Source organism: Solanum lycopersicum, chromosome 3, assembly GCF_036512215.1.
Source record: "Solanum lycopersicum chromosome 3, SLM_r2.1".
In the NCBI taxonomy this organism is placed as follows: domain Eukaryota; kingdom Viridiplantae; phylum Streptophyta; class Magnoliopsida; order Solanales; family Solanaceae; genus Solanum; species Solanum lycopersicum.
This window is the reverse complement of record NC_090802.1, coordinates 12,018,022-12,043,002: the sequence shown is the minus strand read 5'-3', so window position 1 is coordinate 12,043,002 and position 24,981 is coordinate 12,018,022. Positions and strand designations below refer to the sequence as shown.

At 33.0% G+C, this 24,981-nt stretch overlaps 1 pseudogene; it reads right to left on the bottom strand.

Moving 5' to 3' along the window:
• Window positions 1-21,779: 21,779 nt before the first annotated feature.
• Window positions 21,780-23,266, bottom strand: LOC138347403 (uncharacterized; annotated as a pseudogene).
• Between the last annotated feature and the right edge of the window lie 1,715 nt (window positions 23,267-24,981).

Sequence of the window (24,981 nt, the reverse complement as noted above, 5' to 3'; positions counted from 1 at the left end):
ATCTACCGATCAAGGTTCATAAGGATAGCTCATTGACTTCTGTTGAAGGGGTGACATAGGGCTACCAGTTCAAGACTCATCATTAAACCTTCTTAGAAAGGCTGGCATAGGCCTACCAAGTCTTTACAATTACTAAGGTTTCTAGACGCATCATAAAAGGGCATCATGCTTAGGTCTACCGGTTCAACACATAGCCGAAAATGCCTCATTTATCATTCATAGGATAGCTCCAACTTTAGGTCTACCGATCCTAAAAATTCATCCATTCATTTATTTCTCAAGAATAAGATGCCTAAGCTTACCAAGTAAGGAGATCACATTCAACATAACTTTCATGCATCAAGGAGGAGGCACCTAAGTCTACCAAGTCCAAGAGTTCATAGTTAAGAAAATGTCAAGTATCAAGAAGAGGAACCTTAGTCTACCAAATCAAGACACAACATCACTATATAAAGATTCTTAATAATCTATCATATTCACATATGACATTTAGAGATCTCATGCCTTTCATCACGGCTCACTCACTTTATACAATATCACCTTCACATTATATTCACATCATTCATATGATAACTTTCAGATTATACAACTATCTATACAATAACATGATGACATCCCTTCAATTCACCACATAGTACCTTTAAGGTCATGTTCACAATAAAGGACAAGAAGTAAACACCTTCATCATAACTGGATTAAACCATACTATAGGAATTCTATATCAATTCTACGCTTAACAATGACCTTAGATCAACTTATCATTCTCCAAAGTCAAAATCATCATCATTCAATTCCAAACAATTCTATCATCACAAAAAGACTTATCTCTAAATTTCCCACCAGTCCATAATTCACAACTCATCCATATACAAATAATTTATCATCAATAGGTATAGATAAAAGCAAGAATCAAGAATATAATTCAATCTAAGTATAATCCATCAATTTCCAAACATATCATAAAAACCACTTCTTAAGACAAATTTAGGAATTTAGGGAAGATCATGGGTTTATGGAGTTCTCATCTTAAAAACATCAATATTAATGTATATAATAGTTTCATGTAAGAACCCATGAGTTTGATTGAATAAATGGCTTTTTCATAATCTTTGAAATCTCTTTTGAAATTGGCTCTAGGGTGATAGATAACCCTAGATAAAGAAATAAAATACCTTATTAGATGACTCCACACGAAAATTGAAGAAGAAATCCTTTGAAATCCACAACCCTAGCTTGAGCTTGAGCTTGACCTTCAATGGTGTTCTAGAGAAAACTTTAGTGAGGGAAGGGTTTTGATTTTTGAATAATGAAATCTAATTGGGGGTTTAAATATTTGAACCAACTTAAAATACCTAAACATGCATAAAACAACCAAACATATATTTAATTATCAAAGGCTGGATTTTACTAACGAACTTTGGCTTGGCCAAACAAAGACAACAATTGCAGGCATGGATTTACGACCACCACCTACAGACCGTAGGTGGTGTGACATAGCATGATGCCCCTCCATCAAAGTTTAATAAAGATTCAACATGGAGCCTTGATCCCTAGACTAAGGCAGGACTTATGGAGTAGGACCTACTGTTCGTAGCTTGAGCTACTGTAAGTATTGGTCATAGTTCACCCTATTTTGCAGCTTTTGGGATTTAACTTAGGGTCTCCCTCAAGGACCCTTAGGGTGGTCCTTAGGGATTCGTACTCGAACATTCAAACTTTATACATGACCATATAGGTACCAGGGTCAGTTACACTAGTTTTAGACACAAAACAACACATTCATTTCAACAACACACATTAGAACACAATAGCACACAAAAGGTGAGTTTTCAAACGTTTTGGTCGTTCCTTGACGTTTGACGTTGAACACAACCAGACTGAATTATAAACTCATTTTATAATTAAATCAAAAATTTAAAAACTCATAAAACTCATGTGAAGCTCTAGTTCATACTATTTTATTTTTAGGGTTATTATATAATCCCCCACTTGGGTACAATTCATCCTAAAATGACACTTAAAACACAAAAGTAAGAACCAAAGTAAACAACCCACATTCATACATACAATATCATATACAATTCACATAGTTAAGAGGAACATAAACTCCACATGAAAAGTCTCATTCATCTTCATGCAATTCAAGAAAGTAGGAACACTCCCACCAACTCCTTATGCATTATCTTTACCATTTTCTCATTTCTTTGGAGGAACTTCCTTATCCAAGTCACATCATGCTCATTTAAACATAATTATCATGAAAATTTCTCATCAAAGCACAATTATACAACATTTTCAATAAGACATATTCAAGAAATTTTCTCATAAAGGCTTTACATGCAGCTTTTCAATAATACAATAGGAATGTTCAACAAACAACTCATGAAACATCAAGGCAACTCATTATAGATGCATATCAACATGGGGAACATAAATTTCCTTTTTGAAAACTCATCTCTCCTTTAACAAGAATTCAACTTAAACATGCACAACATAAGGACACCATATGGAAACTCTTTTTTTCAAACAAGATTCCAAACATGAACCAAGATACTAAAAACTCTTTATTATAGGATTAAGTAACCACGTAAGGAAAAGATAAAGATATTTCACTCTCAATAACATTACTACTACAGATATCATCCCCCACTTTGGGTAAAACAAACTAAGGTTAACATGACAAGGGAAACTCATTAAACAAGTCTTGCTCAACTCAATCTTACCAACACCACTCAATTTCTTATATAAGTCCACCACACCAGGTCTAAACTCCTCAACTCACTATGCCTCTTAAAATACAAATATCAATCAAACCTAATTCATGAATACAAAAGACTCTCAAAATGCCTCACCATCGCGCCATAATATCCCCCGCTTAGGAGAAACTCATACTAGCTTTTCCAAACATCATCTCCACCCATTCTAAGTCGGATCAAGACAACATTAAACATTTCAACTCATCAAACCTATATATTTCTAACACCATATTTCATCATCTCTTTCAACCTACCTCAAAATACAACACATCTAAGTCGGGTTCTACCAAAAATACACACCATCATAAGGAAACTCATTCAACTTAAAGTCAACATTTAATCGTGCATCTCTCACCTAACAAGTTACAAAGCCATAGTTCGCACCACAACCAATTATTCTCTCCCTCAACCCCTTCCAACACAAACTTTACAAGGGGATCACACTAAATGTACCATCACATAAGGAACAAAGAAAGACAATATAGAGTAAAACACTTAGGCATGACTAAAATAATATTAATAAGTGAAACTTTCTTAGTACACAATAGTCTCTTATTCATAATGTGGAGCACTTCACATTATGAACAAGAATATATTAGATATGGTTTTGAGAAAACCTAAGACCATGTTAAAAACTATATGCTCTTATACCATGTTTTTCATAATTTGAGAGCAACCCCTAGACGTAATCGGCGTACTTGACCTCGAAAAGGTCTTGTACAAGCTTAAAGGATGATTTTTCATGCGATATTTAAAAATAAAAAAGAATCGACAATTTTCTTCACACACGAAGAATATTTTTATTAATAACCAAGTGGAAGACTTCTAAAACTTAACAATATGTCTCATAACCATCTCATACTTTAGAGTACAACGTAAGGTTTAAGCCTATACACAACTTAAACAAAGACCAAAAAGGCGTCAAAGAATCATGTGGGGTTTTGTTCTCGAATCTATGAGAACTCACAATACTTCATCTTCAATCACTGTAGGAACCTAATAAACATCCACAATTAGGCAATAAATATGGAAGCCATGCAATAAGGGACATTTAGCAGGGAAACATGCTTTCATAACAATGTTATAATACCTTTATCATAAGAGTTTAAGAGGCATAATACAACTAAACATTCACACATAAGACATTCAACTAGCATCAATATATATTACTCAATTCCATATTCATCAAATAACCTTTTAATCATTTAGACCCTCTACCTAAGGCTACTCAATACCCATTTAAGTAAGACATGAAAAGGCCTCCTATAGAACCTTTTCAAGCACACCCAAGTGTTCTGCAAAGCCACCCTAGGTAAGAACTTTTCTATTTCAATATACTATCATTAGGACAACATTATTTACTTAAGTCATTTAGGAGTCAGTTATACAATTAGGGGACTTAAGATAATGGTCTTTAAAGACCTAGGTAACTCACTTTATAATATTTAAGGCCTACTCGTGCGAAGTGTAAATAGTATCCCATACTACTACCTACACGTAATAGAACCTATCCAATAACTAGAGTGACCACATGATGGGAATAAGCATTAACCGACATAGACTACAATAGCTAGGCTTGAATCCGCAGCCTACCCTACTCCATGAAGGGTGTTTTACTTGCGAAGGGTAGAACTAGGACACATCCTATGTAGGCACATGGTTAGGGGAAACATAAAGACTTCTTTGTACTCTAGTCTCATACTCAAGTAGAGCAACTATCTGAAGCATATCCAGCCGGTTCTTTGCCTTATTTCCCATAGAGTGATTTCATTCACAAATATGTATTATAGAGGGTGTCATTCTTAGTCTTGCCGACTCATAATACCTTTACTAAGAAGGGCATCATAAAGGATCTACCGACCAAGTTTCATACGAATAGCTAATTGAATTCTCTTGAAGGACTTCCATAGGGATACCGGTTCAAGAATCATCATTAACCTTCTTAGAAAGGGTTCGATAGGACTACAATTCATGGATATATAATTACTTAGGTTTCTAGACTCTTTATAAAAGGGCACCACGCTTAGGTCTACCGGTTCAAGACATAGCCTAAAATGCCTCATTTATCATTCATGGAAGGGCACAAACTTTAGGTCTACGATCCTAAACATTAATCTATTCAATCATTTCTCAAGAAAATGATGCCTAAGCTTACCAAGTCAAGAGAACACGTTCAACATAACTTTCATGCATCAAGGAGAAGGCTAAGAAACTATTATGTGTCAAGAAGAGGCACCTAAGTCTACCAAATCAAGACATAACATCACCATATAAAGATTCTTCATAATCTATCATCTGCACATAGAGAGATTATACCTTTCATCGCCATTCACTCACATTACATAAGATCACCTTCACATTATACTCACATCATTCATATGATCATTTTCACCTTATACAACCATCTATACAATAACATGATAACCTTTCAATTCACCACATAGTGCCTTCAAGGCCATATTCACAAGAAAAGACAAGAATTAAGCATATTTACCATAAGTGGATCAAAACATACAATAGATATTCTATATCAATTCTGCACTTAACAGTGAGATTACATCAACTTACCATTCTCCAAATCTATAATCATCATCATTAAATCCCCAATAATTTTGTCATCACAAAACGACTTAACCCTAATTTGCCCACAAGGCCATAATTCCCAACTCATCCATATACTAACAATTTTTCATCAATAGGTAAATATAACAATAAGAATAAACTATACAATTCAATCTTAGCACAATTCCAGCAATTTCCAAACATAATAAAAAAAACTAAACCCTTAAGAACAATTTAGGAATTTAGGGAAGATCATGGGTTCATGGAGTTTTCATCTTAAAAGCATTAACTAATCATCAATAGTAACGTATATTGTTATTTGAAATCGTTTCATGAAAGAAGTCAAGAGTTTGAGTGAAAAAAAGGCTTTTTCATAATCTTTGAAATTGGCTCTAGGGTGATAGATAACCCTAGATAAAGAACTCCTATACCTTATTAGATGAATTCATGTGAAAATTTAAAAAGAAATCCTTTGAAATCCACAACCCTGGCTTAAACTTGACCTTCAATGGTGTTTTAGAGAGAAATTTAGGGAGGGGAGGGTTTAGAATTTTTTATTTTTGAAGAATGAAATCTAATTGAGAGTTTAAATTTTTTAACCAACTTAAAATACCTATAAATGTATAAAATAACTGACCTTATATTTAACTAGCCAAGGGTTGAATTTACGAAACCACTCTTGGCTTGGCCGAACCAAGAAAAAAATTGTTGGCACAAACTTACGCCCACCACCTATAGATCATAGCTTTAGCTACTGGCCATAAGTCTTGGCCGTAGTTCACCCCATTTGGAAGCTTATGGGGTTTAACTTAGGGTCCTCCTCGAGGACCATTATGGTGGTCTTTGGAGAGTCGTACTTGGACGTTTAAACCTTAAACATGCCCATATAGGTACTAGGGTCACTTCCACTAGTTTTTGACACCAAACAAAACACTCATTTTAACAACACAAATTAGAATACAAAAGCACAGAAAAGGCTAGTTTTCGAACGTCTTGGTCGTTCCTTCACGTTTTACCTCAATTACAACTGCAATGACTCATAAACTCATTTTATCATTAATCAAAACGTTAGAAACTAATAAAACTCATGTGAAGGTCTAGTTCATTTTTAGGATTGTTACAAGGGTGCAGGCTTGAGACGTGATAAACTTAGTATCAGAGTAAAGAGTTCAAAATTCCAAAGAAGTCTATGAAGTTGTGCTCGTAGTTATCAGTGTTATAATTTAGAAACTATCTAACTTCTTTCATACTCTTTTTGTGCGATATAGTTTATCTTTAAAAAGTTCTTATAATTTATGCTTGTGTGTATCTTTAAGATCATGCATGTATGAAGAGTTTTCAAAGGTCGTTTTGCTAGGAGGAATGTCAAGGAACAAGGAGTACCTAATGCACCAGAATCGCAACCCCAAACAGAGGTCATCAATGTTGAGTTCTATGAAGCTATCAAGATGTTGAGCCAAGTTGTGACAAATAATGTTTGGCAAAAAAAGAGAGAAATGATAGGGAGTGGCTGATGCTTCAAGGATTCATGAGTTTTTAAGGATGAATCCTCAAAACTTCACTAGTTCAAGTGTCAATGAGGATCCGAAAAATTTTATGGAAGAGTTGTAGAAGGTATTTGAGGGGATGCATGTTGTTGATGTTGAGAGAGTGGAATTAGTTGTATACCAATGGAAAAGAGTTTCTAGGATCTTCTTTGAAAAATAGAAGAAGGGTAGACCTTCAGGTGCATTGATTTTAAGTTGGGTTGTTCGAGAGTTACTTCATGATGCAATTGTAAGGTCCCTCAAAATGAATTAATGTATCTAGAGACTCACATGTGCCTAACAACGTCTAATAACATGGTAATTAAGTTTTTTATAGTGTGTATACTTGATTTGAGTGATTTCGAGGTCAAACGTCTAAGAACGTTCGAGACGTTCGAAAGTTAGTCCTTAGACGTGCTAGTGTGTTCTAGTGGGCCTGGGTATGTTTTACATGTTATTTGATGCTAAAATTGATAGGGAAGGTCCTTATTATGTTAATTATCGTACTTAGGTTCGAAATGTCTTGGCACAACTCCCTAAGGACCACCCAAGGGGTCTTTGAGAAGGACCCAAACACTGCCTAGACACTATCTTGGAATGTCAAACGATAAGTTGCCATCTACAGACCGTACCCCAGTCTACGCCCCGTAAATAGGGTCGTTACTCCACATTTAGTTTTGGGAGCTTAAGACTCCAAAATGCAGTATATCTCACCATCTACGGAAGTGCAGTACGGCGCCTGCGTTCAAAAGACAGTCTGTCAGTCTGCATATAGGTTGAGCCTACGATTTTTGTTACAATGTATGTAGACACGTAATTTTTGACCGAATCTACGTTTTTTACCCTTTTTAGAGCTTAAATATTTTTTTATAAATATTTTGAGTTTTATCTTATTTTATTAAGTTTATTTTTAAAAGATATGAAAACCACAAAACTAGAATCACACTTTAAGGTATATTTTTATTTATTCATTCAAAGTTTTATTAAATTAGTAATTTTAATTTTTATTTAATCTAGCTATTTAATTTTTATTAATTATTATTATTATTATTTTATAACAAAAGAAAAATAACAAAAAGAAAGTAACCTACCCATTATCCCAACCCCACTTCACCATTTCTCTCCACTCACCCCACACCCCACTCCACTAATTCAACTCTTCCATGTACATATACACACATTTTACATAAATATATATACATTAATAATGGGAGGGAGAAGAAGAAGAAAAAGTAGTACAAAGGAAAAGAGAAGAAGAAATTTTAGAAATCCAAAGAGAAAAAAAATCAGCAAAAGGGAGGAATAAAAAAGAATCAGCAAAAGAGAGGAAAAGAAAACAAAAAAGAAAATTTTTTACCCTTTTTTTTCCTAAGGAACACACGCACAAAAGAAAAAACTCAAAAATAGTGGAATTCGAGGCTTCAAATTCGTGGTCCTTATCGAGGTCTTTTCTTTGTGAATTAATTTTCACAAAAGGTAACTCTTAATCTTTATTACATTATTTGGTTTCAGAATCATGCAAGATATGATTTCAATGATATAAAGTGTTTTAAATTTATGTATGCTTAATATTTACATTATTACATGAAATAGATTGAGATTTTATATTATTAAATTTAGAGTAAAATCTATATAACGTGTATTTATTCTTGCTTGCTTTAAAGTTTCCTTTTTTATCTTGTTCTTCATTAAAATTTGAAGCTTAATATTCTACGGTATGCAGTTAGTAATAATTATATGAAATTTAGTTCTTATTTTTTAAGTTACTTTTTCACTTTGTATATTTAATAAAACTGTATTTATTTATCTATTTAAAAGAGAAGAATAAAAATAAAATTAAAATAAATCAAACCTACACTATCTTTACATTTCTTTTAATGCGAAATTTTTTTAAAAAATCAATTAATTTATTCATGTTGAAAGAATAAAAAATAAAAATTTATATAAAAGGAAAAGACGTAAAAGAAATTTATAAAACATAAAAGTATAAAAATAAGTAGGAGAAAATATAAAAGAAAAATAACGTAAAGTATAAGAAGAAAGAGAAAAAAAATTAAAAAAATGAAAAACAATATTAAAGTGACCCAAAACGTACAAAGTAAATAAATAAATAAAATTGATATTAATTACTGGGTTCTTTTCATTTTAATGACTAAAATAAGAAAAAGTAAAAAATTATATGAAAAGGTGTATTATTTTAATTTATTTTTTATCTTATGTTCTTAATAATATATTGTTCATTTCTTTTTAAAAAAATAAAACTAAGATAATGTATAATTTAGGCTTATGATAATGATAATACTGATAAAATATTAAGATCCAAAAAACATTAAACTACTTTTATTCTTTAAATACAAACAAATAAACTACATACTAATAAAATATGACAATTTTACAAAGTAATTTAAAATAAATCAAAAAAGCGGGACATAAGTAAATTGTTAGGTAATAAACATAATATATTCAAAATTAAGTCAAGTCATATAAAAGTCAATAAAGCGACCGTGCTATAACCATGGGACTCGAGAGGTGCCTAATACCTTCCTTTCGGTCAATAGAATTCCTTATCCGAATTTCTGGTTCGCAAACCAAACAAAGAGTCATTTCCTTTTGATTAGGAATTAAACAAAAAGGTGACTTGGAACACCGTAACTCAATTCCAAGTGGTGACTCTGAAAAAATTAAAATAATCTCTTAATTAATAACGTCACTTAAATTGAAAAAACTCTTATGCCGCAGCGTAAAAAAGGGGTGTGACAATGTGTTGTCTACTTAAGGGGTAAATGGGAAATTAACCCCACGTCCTAAATAGACCCTAGTCAGTACTTTATCTATTTTAGGGTATATTAAGTTATTTCAAAAGATCAAAACCCCAATTCTAAGTCATACTTTAAAATTAGACTTTCCCTCTCAAAACAAATTCTCTCTAGAAACCTCCATTAGATATGAAGCTCAAGAATAGCTCACAGATTGGATTTCCATGGAGTCTTCATCAAGTTTCTGTGGATTTCTCATCTAATGAGTTATGGTAATACTTTATCCTTAATAGTTCATTCATCTAAGGAGTTCCTTCCAATGTTTTCAAAGAGATTTCATGATCAAATTGTCCATCTTGTCTAGCCATGGGTTCTTTCTCAAAATAATTTCAAAAGAATAATTATTATGAATTGATGATTATCTAATGTTTATAATTTTGATTTCAATCCAAATACATGATGAACTCGTGTTTCTCCCAATTTCTCAATTTAGACTATAATGTCGGTAATGTGATCTTGAACCAATGATGATTGAATTATTGATAACATTTATTTTATTGTACCTTTAGCTATTGTTTTGTGTGTGAATTGTTGATGAATTATGGTAATTGATCAATTATGATAAAGGCATAGAGAATTGCTAAAATTTCCCTACTTCTTCTACTTTTCTAAAGAATCGATAGTTGAACTAGCCTTGAATGGCATTGTGTGGTATGGTCTACTTATAGTGGCGGGGTTAACTTTCTTATTGTTCTCTATATTTTTTGAACATGGAATTGAATAAAGCTTATGAAATTTTAAGTATGGTTATGAGGATCATACAAAGTGAATTTTTTGCCTAGTCTTTCAATCAAGTATTATGTGATAGGTGTTGATGGTGTATTCTACATCAAAAGGGAGTTGTGAGGGTATGGTATGGTTTTTGTGCTGCCAATGATGAAGTGCTTATGGTGAATGACCCCTACCTATATACCCCTATATAAATGTTTAATCCTAGCCAATGTTAGGAGTCTTGGATGCAATAATGAAGGCGTCTTCTCTCCTATGCTATGATGTGGGGTGTGGTCTATGCATGAATATGTATTGTGGTCTTAAGAGCGTGGCTGCCTCAAGTATATGTTGATATCCATTATGTTATCATGTTGTCCAATGTACAAACAATTCATGCATGTCTATAAGTAGCATACATTCATGGTGTCTAATGAAAGGAATTCTCATATGTACTTATGTCTATTACTATGCATGTTAACTCTATATATATGTGTGTGTGTGTGTGTGTGTGTGTATTGGTTAAAATATGAACATGAAAGTATATGATATGATAAAGTATGCATATATGTAGTGTCTAAATGTAGTGTGTGAAATGTTTCCTCATATATACACGCACATGAATGCATAAATCAAGTATGTATGATATTCTTGTAAAGTAGGGTCTTTTGAAAGGTTTTTTCAATTGTACTCTAAACTAGACTATGTTTGAATATGCTATGTCGATGTGAAAGATTTTCTCACATGATTTAAGTTGATAAAAGGACAATTCTTATATATGACCTATGAGTTAAGAATATGAGAGGTAAATACTCCTAAAACCTATTTTTGTGAGATAATGTTAATAAGGCTTTTCAATAAAGGGAAATTAACTTAACACCGAGTGAACTTGATAAATGAGAGCTGCCCCTTCCTAATGAGGAAGGCTTGTTCACAAAATGTCCTCATGAGGTGGAAACTTTAATGCCTAAGGGCATAGAGAGGGTTTCAATAAACATATCCTAGTTCCTTAACTTTGTTGTCCCCATAGGACCTAGAAAGTGGATCCACCTAAAATGCAAGAATGATGTTAATGTTCTACCTTAGCAAGTAGAGCACCACATATATACATACATACATACATACATATATATATATATATATATACATATACATATATACATATACATATACATATACATATATATACATATACATATGTATATATATATATGTATTCATATATATATATATATACATATACATATGTATATATGTATATGTATTCATATATATATATATACATATATATATATATATATGTATATATATATATATGTGTATATATATATATATATATATATATGTATATATATATATATGTATATATATATATATGTATATATATATATATATGAAGTGATGATTCTAACATATGATGTACTATGAAATTTTTAAATTTTCTGCTAAATTTACCTATGGAAATGCAATGAAAGATGACTATGGTCTTGTATAAGACCTCCGAGAGGTCAAGTACATTATGTTACTTCTAGGGAGTGAATCTCAATTGTGAAAAACATGGTATAAGAGCTAGAGGTTATAAGACTGGTTTTAGGGTCCAAAAGTCTCATATTGCCACGTCTAGTAGAGTCTTGTTCATCGATGGTGAGTCATGATACATCTATGAGCAAGAGGCCATTGGACTATAGAGTTTCACTTTTTTCACTACTCTTGTGTCGTGCCATATAACTTAACTCTACATGATCTTCTTGTCTTAAGTTTTCTTGTTCGATGATCTTTTACACTTGTTTGGATCATTGTTATCTATTGTAGTTTTTTGTATCCTTACTATACCTACAATGTTTGTTTTGCTTGTTCCTTAAAATATATTTTATTATATTATAAATTTCATTGTTACGTAACAATGAAAACTCCTATTTTATGAAACAACCAATTTGGTGTGTTTACTTAATTTCTTTTTCTAATTATATATTTAATAGTATATCAAAATACTATTTTACCCTTATGTTAATTATCTAAATCTAATTAAACTTCCTACCCTAGAATAATTAAGGATATTTTAGTAAATTTATGAATTACAATACAGTATGATACGATCAAACCAAACAATTAAAATGTTATTAAATAATAACAAATAATACAGTCTAACCAAACATTATATCTATCATACAATATTGTACAATAGAGTACAACACAATACAATACATTATGAAACAATGGGTAACAATGATCAAAAAAAGTGTCAGATGTGATTGCTTGGATTAGATGGTATCTCTATGCTTGAGGGGAAAAAAGGTGAATTTGATGCTTATCTTTGTTTTATGGTTTGATGAGTATGTGTGAAGGTGAATTTTGAATCTATGTTGATGTGATGCCATTTATGGCTATATATGTGAATTATGTGAAATGATATGTTATGTGAGAATTTATGTCATGATATTGTTATAACTTGTTAATGGTTGTTATAGTTGAATGGAGTTCCCTTGGAATTATAGATTGTTATAGGATTTGATATATGATGATAATGTAATGCTATGGTTTAGGCTTGAAATGCTTTGATTGAATGTGATAAATAGCTAAAGATGCATATTGTGTTTATATATGTATAATGGTTCAAATGTTGCCCTTTTATATGTGTGATTCCTTCTAGTTGCCTTGTGTGGTTTGGAGTCTTTTGTGTTGGCTTGATCCTAGAAGGTAAGGTAGTGTGATTACCTTGTAAGATTATTGTAGAGTATGCTAGTTAATGGGAGAACCCTTATGACTAGGTGGCTAGTTTTCCTTATGAGCCGATTCTAAGGGTGGGGAAAACGGGAAGAAAAGGTTTTGTTTCATAGGTTGAAATTATGTTTTGGGCCTAAGGTTGACTTAGAGGGTAGTATTTATCCCTTAAAACCTTAAAGAGAAGGAGAGAATTGATGTTGACTTACTTTGAGGTGGTTAGTGACTTTTAAGATTGACCATTTGAGGAAGTGCTTAGGTTGTACCTTGGTGTGGTTGGTTAGACCTTTCCTCCAAAGTTGATGATGTGGGTTGAAATGACCTAGAAGTTACCTTTCTTAGTGTTAAAAGAAAAGAAACAGATCTTTATGGCAAAGTTTCCTCTATTGATTCCCCTAATGTTTTCATGACCATTGGTATTCATGGTGTAATTAAAGCCTTATGTGGTTGGGTAGCATGACCTAACTTGATTGTCATGAGTTTCCTTTAGGTGTTAGACCTTGAAGAATGATGGTTCATGGGTGTTACCTCTTGAAGGTTAAGATAAATCCTTCTAAAATGAGTCATCCTTATGCATCTCGATATGATAATTGTGCATTATTTTCCATGAGATAATGTAAAAGGCATGCTTAATGACACTATTGAGGTTTGGTTTTTTAGACCACAATGAGAATTTGAGTCTCTTAAAAATGTGTGACCTTTATGACTTGAGATGTATTAATGCAGGCTCATTCTTGAGAGGTGATAGTATGTCTAGACAATGTTCTTCTGTGTGCCTATAAATGCAAGAATTCCCCAGATTGGTGCATGTTATGAAAATAAATTCCATGCTAAAACTTGAAATTTATGTGAAATGACTTCCTATTGTTGTTATGTGTTGATGTGAATTACCAAGTTGAATTCATTAGGAAGAGAGTATGAGCACGCCTTGGTTAAAAGTGGCGAAGTCTCTTTAAAATGAATTGACCTTTGTGCATTGCTTGTTTTTGAACTCATATAACATCTCTGTATGCTTAGGACAAGGAAATTTCACCTTAAATATAACAAAACATGGTAATGTTAAGTATGGCCATAATGGTACTATGACTAAATGATAAATATCCTTGTTGGTCTACATTACTTGTGATCTATGTGCATTTAGTGTGAGTTACTTGTTTGCTTCGTTAGTGATGTTGAATCGTATGTGTGACTTAAAGGTTGTTGCATGTTGAACTCTTAAAGAAATAAGATGTAAAGACCATGTCATGATTAGGAGAATGATGTTCCTCCTATGAATATGAGAAGTACCTATATACTTGATGCATTAAGGAGTGAGTGAATAGAGGTTTTACTTGCTTGTTTTGCCTTGAGTGCATGATGGTATGAAGTTGGTGTTCTTTGTAAGTTTGGTGTATTGACTGCTATGTGATGATATGTAGAGTGTTTTGAGTTGCTCTATGGGTCATTGAGTCCTTGTATGTGTTTGAAATATCCCAAGTTTCATTCGAGGACGAATGTTTCCAAGTGGGGGATATTTTAAGGTCCCTCAAAATGCATTAAGGTATCTATAGCTTCACATGTCCCTAAATAAGTTTAATAACATATTAATTAAGTGTTTTACAATATGTAGACTTGATTTGAAGTGGTTGGAGGACAAACGTCCAAGAACATCTAAGACGTTCGAAAGCTAGTCCTTTGACGTGCTAGTGTTCTGGTGTGCCTTGGTATGTTTTACATGTTGTTTGATTCCCAAATTGATAGGGAAGGTCCCTAATATATTCGTGTTCGTATTTAGGTTTTAAACATACGGGAAAAACTCCCTAGGAACCACCTAAGGGTTCCTTGAAGAGGACCCAAACACTGCCTAAATACTGCCTTGGCAGTGTCAATCCACGAGCTGCCATCTACAGACCGCACCTCAGTCTACACCCTGTCAATGGGGGCCGTTGTTCCACACTTATTGTGGGAGATTAAGCCCCCAAAATGGATTTTTTTCACCATTTACGGAAGTGCAGTACCATACTGTCGTTCAAAAGACGGTCAGTCAGTCTGCATATAGGTTGAGCCTGCAATTTTGGTTGTAGCGTGTTGTCTACTGAAGGGGTGAATCTAAATAGACCCTATTCAGTTATTTTATCTATTTTAGGGTATATTAAGTTAGTTAAAAAGATCAAAAAACCCTATTCTAAGTCATTCTTACAAAGTAGACTTTCCCTCTCAAATAAACTCTCTTTAGAAACCTCAATTGGATATGAAGCTCAAGAACATCATGGAGTTTGGATTTCCATATATTCTTCATCAAGTTTTTGTGTATTTCTCATATAATGAGGTACGGTAATCATGTATCCTTAGTTATCCATTCATCTAAGGATTTCCTTCCAATGTTTTCAAAGAGATTTCATGATCAAATTGTCCATCTTTCAATCTAGACATGGGTTCTTTCTCAAAACAATTTCAAAAGATATGATTATGATTAATTGATGATTATATATTGTTTATAATGTTAATTTCAGTCCATTTTTATGATGAATCCATGTTCCTCCCAATTTCTTAATTTAGACTATAATGTAGATAATGTGATCTTGAACCAATGATGATTGAGTTATGGATTTTGTTTATGTTATTGTAACTTTAGATACTATTTTGTATGTGAATTATTGATGAATTATGGGTATTGATCAATGATGATCAACACATTCTTCTACCTTTTTTATAGAATTCATAGTTGAATTAGCCTTGAATGGCATTGTGTGGTATGGTCCACTAATTGTGCGGTGTTTAGTTTCTTGTAGTTCTCTATACGTGTTGATCATGTACATGAAGGAAATCTTATTAATTTTGAAATATGGTTATGATGATCATACAAGGTGAATTATAAGCCTAGTCTTTCAATCTAGTATTATGTGCTAGGTGTTGGTGGTGTCTTCTAAATTTGAATGGAGTTGCTAGGGCTAGGTATGATATTTATGCTGCCAATGATGACGTGATGATGGTGAATGACCCCCTACCGATGTATCCCTATAAGATTGTGTGATCTTATCCAATGTTAGGAGTCTTGGATGCAATGTTGAAGGCATCTTGTCTCCTATGCTATGATATGGTGTGGCCTATGCATGAATGTGCATTGTGGTCTTGAGAGGGTGGCTGCCTCAAGGATATGTTTATAGTCATTATGTGATCAGGTTGTTAAATGTACACACACACTTCATGTATGTTTATAAGTAGTATACGTCATGGTGTCTAATGAAAGGAATTCTCATATGCACTAATGTCTACTACTATGCGTGTAAAGTCTATAATCCATGAAAGTATGATAATGTATCTTAACTAGGATGACTTGATAGGTGAACTAGTATGGGTAAGCGTATGGGACTTTGCCTATACATTGAACATGTCTACCTTGATAGAATAGCTCCTAGGGTGATTACCTTATGTTATGAATATGAATACATGGTTAAGCTATGAACGTGAAAGTATATGATATGATGAAGTGTGCATATGTGTAGTGTCTAAAGGTAGCATGTGAAATGCTTCCTCATAGATGAACATGTACACACACATGAATGAATAAATGAGGTATGTACGATATTCTAGTAAAGTAGGGTCTTTTGAAAGGTGTTCTCAGTTGTACTCTAAACTAGACTATGCTTGAATATTCTATGTCCATGTGAAAGGTTTTCTCACATAATTTAGGTTGATGGAAGGATAATTCTCATCTATAACCTATGATCTAATAATATGAGGGGTTAATACTCCTAAAGCATATTTTTATGAGATAATATTAATAAAGGCTTTTCACTAAAGGGAACTTAGCTTAGCACCGAGTGAACTTGACAAATGAGAGGTGCCTCTTCCTAATGAGGAAGGCTTGTTCACTAAATGTCCTCATGAGGTGAAAACCATAATGCCTAAGCGCATAAAGAGACTTTCAATATACATCTCCTAGTTCCTTAACTATGTTGCCTCTATAGGACATAGCAAGTGGATCCACCTAAAATGCTCAAACGATGCTAATGTCTACCTTGGCAAGTAGAGCACCTCCTTTCAGTGTGGGGTTCCATGACACCAGATTTCACGTTTAACTCACATGGCCTTGTTGTCGGTTAAAGCTAGTATTTCCCTATAGTAAAATTGAAAATGGACGTAATGTAATGGACCCTAACTAGGATAACATTAAGTAAGTTTCTTAGTGTAAGTGAGGGTACAGGACTTTACCTATGCATTGCACAAGTAGTTGTTGAAGGGAGTTCTAGGGATGTGTTCTATATGTATAAGTCCTTTATGCATGATATTATGTTATTGACTTACTTTTATTATAATATGAATAGTATGAGTCCTATTGTGTCTATATGATGAGGTCTTACTTTAGATACATAATATTGGTCTTATTGACTATATGATAAAGGTCATACCTTGAATATGCATGAGGTTGGTCTTACTTGCTATATGATGAAGGTCCTACTTATGCATGTAGTTGACTATAGTTGTAATTTTTATGTATGCAGTAGATGTTGATACTGTCATATTACTGACTCTTCTACGATAGAAAAAAAATATATTATTACTTTATTACAATATTTTGTTATTGTTACTATTTATAAAAGTCTAGGAAGGAGGTAGGTGGTCATTAACATGCTTGCTTCTTAGACATGGACAATTTGACATATTGTTCTTCTTTTTTCTTGTAATAAATAAAAATTTAATTGAATTTCATCACCAAAAAAAATTTGCAAAAAATGATAGACAAAAGTGATGGATTGCGTTAATTTTTTTTTTGTAAAAATCGATGAAAAATCGAAAAGTCGGGTTAGTCACTTTTTTGCTTAACATTTATAGACTGCATCATTTTTTTAAAAAAAATATTTTCTTGAATAATGCGACTTCATTTTTAATAATATGTTAGGGGTCAAAACTGATTTGGTCAGTTTTCACAATCCTAAATACGCTTAGGGGTCGTTTGGTAGGCCGTATTATAATAAATAATCCATGTATTATGTGTGTATTATTTAGTACTATGTTTGGTAGGAATTTGGTCCTATGTATAACTAATTCATATTTAGTTATACATCCTACGTGGTATTATAGGATGTATTATTAATACCTTACAATTTGAAGATGTAATACTATGAGATAAGTCTATGTAAAGACAAAAATATCCCTCAAATCATTTTAATTATTTTCTTGACTTTATGTTTTATATTTTTACTAATAATTTGCTTAAATAAATTAGCTTACAAAATATTTAGAGAGAGTTGTTTGCTACTAAATAAATTCAATATAAATTAATACAATATTTAAAATAAGAGATGTTTAACATTCATTAATTAAAAAGGTAAATATATCACCACATAATGTTTGCGATCTTAATTGAATATATATATATATATATATATATATATATATATATATATATATATATTTGCATTTTGAACAATTTATAAAATTTATGATGAATTTAATAATTTAAGTGAAAAAAGGCAAATATGACAACAAAATTGTTCTCCTCATAGCTAGATAGAAGGGCCTAAAAGATAATGTTGTCCGACAATTATTTACCTTAACCAATTACATAGCAATTTAAGGATATAATTGGAAAAAACTTTTTATAAAGTATTAATCCAAACATAAGATAAGGTGAAAAACAATGAACCAAACACTTGATAAAAATAAATCATGCATTACTAATCTCCGCACTATTAGTCCCTACATTACTATCCCAGCATTACAAAGCCATGCATTATTAATTTTTGTACTAAATGACCCCTTAGAATTTTGAAAAGAGTTCAAGACCATAAAAGAGGAAAGGTTCAAGACGTTCGTCAAGGTTCTTGAGATTTGTTGAGGAATTTCGCCAAAGGTTGATCCCTAAGAGGTATGTAAACTCTCATAGTGTTGGGTTCATTCACCCACACATCAATCATGTGATTTTAAATCCGTAATTTCTTTCTTGAGGTTGGATGACTTGAGTTCTTGATCGTGTATCATTAATAATGAGTTTGATGAGTTCTTGAGATGAATTTTAGGAGTTTGAGGGTTGTTTTTTAGTAGATTTTTGTGTACTTAACGTAAGAATTCGAATCTAAGTGAGCTAGGAAGAAACTATTCGATTCTAGGTGAATTAGTGTAAAAACTAAAAGGAAAAATATTTGTTGGAATGTTTTGGGAGGGGCTAGGGGCAGCACACCTCAAATGCACCAAGGGAGATAAGGCGACGCTCCACATTTGAGTCTCTGCAGTTTAGGGGTTGGTGCCTCTTTCCAGCACTACTCCAGGGTCGCCTCCCTCCACCATGTTTCTGTTGTTTGTAAGTTCTTTTGAAGTATACCTTTACTCCCTTCTAACTTTTACTACTCTAGATTACATTTAAACTTTGGAAATTCCTCCATAACATGAATCATTATCACATCCCAAGCCTACATCCTACGAAAATTGTTTATCCCAAACGAACCTTTGGCCTAGCATACAACTTAGTGAAAGACTTTACTCGTTTAAAATAGATCAAGAGATAAACTAATATACTGAACTCAGAATATTATAAATGAAACATTCAATTGACTAAAGAGGCAACTCAAATCTTTAAGCATTTAAAACTGAAAATGGAAAAGACTCACGAACTAACAATATCTAACTATCTACGAAGCCTCCAATAACTATGATGGACGTCAAGACAAGAACCACGATATCCTAAGAAAAATAGAATGATAAAGAAAATAAAAGGGATCCTCTGAAAGCAATGAGACTAACAAACAACTATGAAGCTCAACTTGATCAATGAAGTGCTGGATGTTGATCCTGATTACCTATATCTGCATCATAGAAGATGCAAGCAAAATGATGTCAGTACATGAAATGTATGAGCATGTGAGGAAAATTCTAAAACAAGACATAATCTTGAAAGGGAACTAAATAAACTTACCTCGTCTAAACTCAACTCGACCCATTTAAGTATAAATATGTAATAAAGATGCAGTATAAAAAAACATTAAAACATGTAGATAACAACTTAGTGTATTGAATAACACAATAGTAACTTAGTTTTGTATATAAAAATACAAGTAACTTTGTGAGAGATTCTCTAACCGGCAACCATCACGCTGAACTATGTAATGATACAACTCTTGCCTCACGCTGCCAGACCTTCCTACACTATGCCGGAGTATAAAAACTTCTACTAAGTGGATCATCTAGGTTATACTTAAATCATTAAGGAATCACCTAAAATTATGACCCTTTGTACTCATGTTGTCTACACGGTTTATGAAGACTATGAGTTATCTGAACTCAACCCTATATCAGTGCTCAATACTACTCCCAAAAACGTAACTAGCTCATATGTTTAAAAACATAACTTCTCTGTGGTTTGAGATTATTACTCAAAGCTCTTTCTTTTAAAGAGATAGTACTCAGATCTACTCATGAAACCTACTTTAGAAATTGATGGTTTCTCATCTTAAATGTGAAAACATTTACTCTTTCAAATACTTAGTTCCCATATAATCTTTCAAAGAAATGAACTCGGCTCTACTCTTCCTGAAACTCAATGTTTAATTCTTAAAACAAGTTTTAAAACAATTGTAAAAGACTTTTGAAATGTCTCGAAGAACTCTTCAAATACTTGGCTCTTAACTCTACATTGGATTTGAATTATGAATTCAAGGCTACGATTGGTGATACGAAAGATATCATGATGATTAAGGTTGTTTTTAGATAGTTAATCATGAGAAACGGTAAAATCTGTCACGCAGAGCTGAATTTCAATAAGTGGTCGCAAAATAATTTTGAAACAATCGATTCAGCGTCCTCTCCGAGTCGTGAAAATTTTTTTCATTAGGGGATTAGTCTATGACGCAAATTTGCGTGCAAAATTCTGGTGGACTTTTTCCTTCCTATTTTCTAACCCAAGTTCACCTAGAATTGAATGGTTTTTTTCCAATCACTTAGAATCAAATATTTTTTTCTCCAATAACTTAAAATCAAATACCTAACAATAGTACACAAGAATATACTTAAAGACAACCTTAAAACTCATACGATTATCTCAATAACTCATCAAAAACCGCAACAATCAAGCTTATGAAAGAAATCGCAATGAACTCAACAAGAACTCAAATCCTTTACTTTCAAGAATGAATTATGCTAAAATAATCATGATTAGCATGTGAGTGAAAAAACCTAACACTATGTGAACTCACATACCTCTTAGGATCAAATCCTTGGCCAAATAACCTTCGAATTTGCATAAAAACTACAAGAATGCCTTGAATTTTCTCCTTTTATCCTCTTCGTGAACTCTTCTGAATACCTTAAGTGTATATCACGAACTCTTCTCAATACCTTAAGTATATATTTGTTTAGAAAATTGAACCAAATCAGTTTAGATCCCTAATTCATTACTTAAAGAAAATTAACCTGATTGGTTAAGGGAAAAATCAAAATACCCCTCATAAATTTGGGTATCTTTTCTTATCTGGACAACCCAACTTCAAATAGTCATATCTCCCTTATACGAGCTAAAAAATTAGCACTTAGTGGATTTGGAAAGAGGATTCCAAGACCTTTAATTTTATATCTTATTGTCCATCTAAGTCCTCATGTGCTGAAAGTTATGCTCGTTCTTAGTTGACCCAAAAATAATACTTAGCGTAACTTGCTATTTTCAAAAATAGTTCTTTCTAATTTTAGTTTTTTATAGGGCGGGATGTTATAAAATATCCATTTTGGAACATTCTTCCTCGAATGAGATTACTCTAAATAGAACTAAGGGTGGTGACATCTAACACCCAATTGTAACACCCAACATCCAAATCTAACACATTCAATATATCAATTAAGTAATACTACGAAGAGAATTATTACCTTGATGTGGAATTTATCTAGGCTCAAAGATATGTAGGTATCTATTCTTCATATCTTCCTCAGCCTCCCATGTGGCTTTCTTAATAAAATGATTCCTCCGTAGGACCTTAACCGCTGCTACCTTATTGGTCTCAACTTACAAACTTAACGATCTAGAATCTGAAGAGGATAAAATGAATCTTCTCATAAGATAAGTTATCCTTAATACCAATATCTTCGGTGCGTATAATAAGTGACGGATCGCCTATACACTTCTTCAACATAGAAATGTAACACTAGATTAACTGCTGCTAACTCTTGCGGTAGCTCCAACTAATAAGCTATATTACAAACCTTATTGGATATTTTGTAAGGACCAATATATCAGGGACTAAGCTTTCCTTTTTAACAAACCGCATGAAACCTTTCATGGGTGAAACCTCCAAGTACACCCAATTATCTACTTCAAACTCTAAGTCTCTTCTTCTAACATCAGTGTAGGATTTCTGATGACTCTTCATTGTTTTCGAACTCTCTTGAATAACTTGCACTTTATCTATAGGTTGATGAACTAAGTCGGGTCTTATCAACCCAACATCAACAACCTTGAACCATCCAATTGGATATGCATTTTCTACCATAAAGAACCTCATTAGAAGTCATCTGGATGCTACAATGATAATAATTGTTGTAAGCAAACTCAATGAGAGGTAACTGATCATCCCAATTACCTTTGAAATCAATCACACAACCCCTTAACATATCTCCTAAAGTCCTAATTGTGAGCTCTACTTGAAACATCTTGAGGATGAAAAAAAGTACTCATGTTCACCTTCGAACCCAAACCTTTTTGGAAAGACTTCCAGAATTCTGCAATAAATTGTGCACCTATATCTAAAATAATTGACACTAGGAATATATGAAGTCTTTCTACCTCTTGAAGATATAATTTGGCATAGTCATCGCCTGAATGGGTGGTCTTTACCGTCAAAAAGTGAGTTGATTTTTTCATTCGATCAACAGTCACCCAAATATAATCATGTTGCTTGTGATACAACAACTAGCCAGTAATAAAATCCATATTGATCATCTCCCACTTCCATTCCGAAATTTCTGTATTTTGAACCATACCACCAGGCCTTTTGTGCTCTACCTTAACTTGTTGAAAATCTAGGCATTTAGCAACAAACTCTGCAATACACTTTTTAATGCTTCTCCACCAATAGACTTCTCTCATGTCACGATACATCTTTTTGGAACCCGGATGGATAGAACATTTGGAGCTACGATCTTCCTCCATAATACTCTATTGGAGTTCATCCACCTTTGGTACACACAACCTACAAATACACCATCTCCCCATTGTTCAAGAGCCATTACTTTTTGCTTATGAACATTTGCCTTCAATTCAAGCAAAACAGGATCTTTGTCTTGTTTCTCTTTCACTTAAGACACAAATGACGATTCAACCCCATTCATCACCGCTACTCCACCATCATTGGAATCCAATAAGTGGACTCAAAAATGTGCAAGTCGGGGTGCACATTCTTGGCTAATTATTTCTTTTATTCCTCAACAAGGGTGGTGCTAACCATAGACAATCTGCTCGAAGCATCAACAACAATATTAGCCTTACCTGGATTATATAGACTTCTTATGTCATAATTTGGGAGTAGTTCTAAACACCTACTCTATATGAGATTAAGCTCTTTCTGACTGAAACATATTGAAGACTCTTGTGATCGGTAATCACATCCACATGAACACCATAAAAGTAGTGATGCCATATTTTTAAAGCTAACAACATAACAACTAACTCTAAATCATAGGTAGGGTAAATTTTCTCGTGAACCTTAAGTTGTGTTGAGGCATAAGTTGTAACCTTGACATTAAACGTTGATACACAACCAGTTCAACTCTAGACGCATCACACAATATACCGCAAAATCTTGCATACCTTCTGGTAAAGTCAATATTGGGGCATAGTCAACCACTTTTTTAATTACTTAGCCAAATCGGGGTGAAATGGATGAGAACCCCTTGATCAACCTTCTATAATATCCACTTAACCCTAAGAAACTCATAATAATTGTTTGGAGATGTGGGTCTAGGCCAATTCTGTACTACCTCTATTGTCTGACTATCAACTCAAATTCCATCACTAGAAACAATGTGACGTAAGAATACCATGGATTAAAGCCAAAACTCACTTAGGAAATTTAGCATATAAAATTCTCTATCTTTGAGAGATTGGAAAACTACTCTGAGATGACTAGCATGATCTTCCTCATTCATGAAATAGATTAGAATGTAATCAATGAATACGATAACAAACATATCTAAATAAGGTTTGAGTTCTCTATTCATAAAGTCCATGAATGTTGCACGCACATTAGTCAAACCAAGCGATATGATCAAAACCTCATAATGACCATAACGGTTCCTTAATATTGTCTTAGAAATGTCACTTTCCCTTAGTCTCAACTGGTGATAGCCTCATCTGAGGTCTATCTTAGGAAAACAAGTGGCTCCTTGAAGTTTATTGAAGAGATCATCAATTCTCAGAAGAGGATAATCATTATTGATAGTAACCTTGTTCAACTGATGAAAATCTTTGTACATTCTAAGAGAACCATCTTTCTTTCTCACGAATAAGATCAGGTGCCCCAACGCGAGACACTTGATCAAATAAAACCCTTATCAAAGAGATCTTTCAACTCAGTTGGAGAAATTTTATATGGAGAAATAGAGATATGACAAATATATGGAAGAATATCTATACCAAAGTCTATTTCTCTCTCAAGAAAAACCCTAGGAAGATCATCTAGAAAGAATTCTGGAAACTCTCTTACTACTGGAATTGTGTGAATAGGCGGTGTATTAACACTAAAGTCAATAACTCAAACTAAGTGGTAGACACAACCACTGGAAACTAACTTTCTCGCCTTAAGGTACCTAATAAAACGACCCTTAGGCACTACTGAACTACTCTTCCACTCAATAACTATCAACTATGGCATAATAGGCATGAAGCCAGTCCATACCAAGAAAAAACATTAAATCTACCATGTCTAACTC